The sequence below is a fragment of the Camelina sativa genome, chromosome 5 (genome assembly GCF_000633955.1).
Source record: "Camelina sativa cultivar DH55 chromosome 5, Cs, whole genome shotgun sequence".
NCBI classification, from domain to species: domain Eukaryota; kingdom Viridiplantae; phylum Streptophyta; class Magnoliopsida; order Brassicales; family Brassicaceae; genus Camelina; species Camelina sativa.
In genome coordinates this window covers 8,673,603-8,674,139 of record NC_025689.1, presented here as the reverse complement: position 1 = coordinate 8,674,139, position 537 = coordinate 8,673,603, and positions in this window count along the sequence as shown.

Sequence of the window (537 nt, the reverse complement as noted above, 5' to 3'; positions counted from 1 at the left end):
AGGAATGTTTATGAAGGCATGCTTACAAAACAAAGAGAGAGAGGGAGGTCAAAGGGTGGGAAAGGAGAAACTTTTTCGACACAGCAAGTACAAGAAGCTCATGATGAATATGAAAACGAGACGACTTTATTTGTTTTCCGTTTAAAATCCCTGAAACAAGGGCAAACCCGTAGTCTTTTGACTCAGGCAGCACGGCACCATGCAGCACAGGTTTCATCTTGGGCGGTTTTTCGTCTTTCTATTTTGATCACCAGAGCTGTGTTGATGTCACTTTTTTTTGTGTGGTTTTGCAGTTAAGCTTCTTCAAGAAGGCTCTTACTTCGCTTGAAGAAGTAGAGCCGCATGTACAGATGGTAACCGAGTCGCAGCATATTGATTACCATTTCAGCGGATTAGATGATGATGATGGGGATGATGAAATAGAAAACAATGAGACCGATGGTTCTGAGATGCATGATGATGGAGAGTTGAGTTTTGAAAGAGTTAATGACAAGGACCAAGATGCAGATTCTTCAGTCAGTGGCTCCTCAGAGGTGA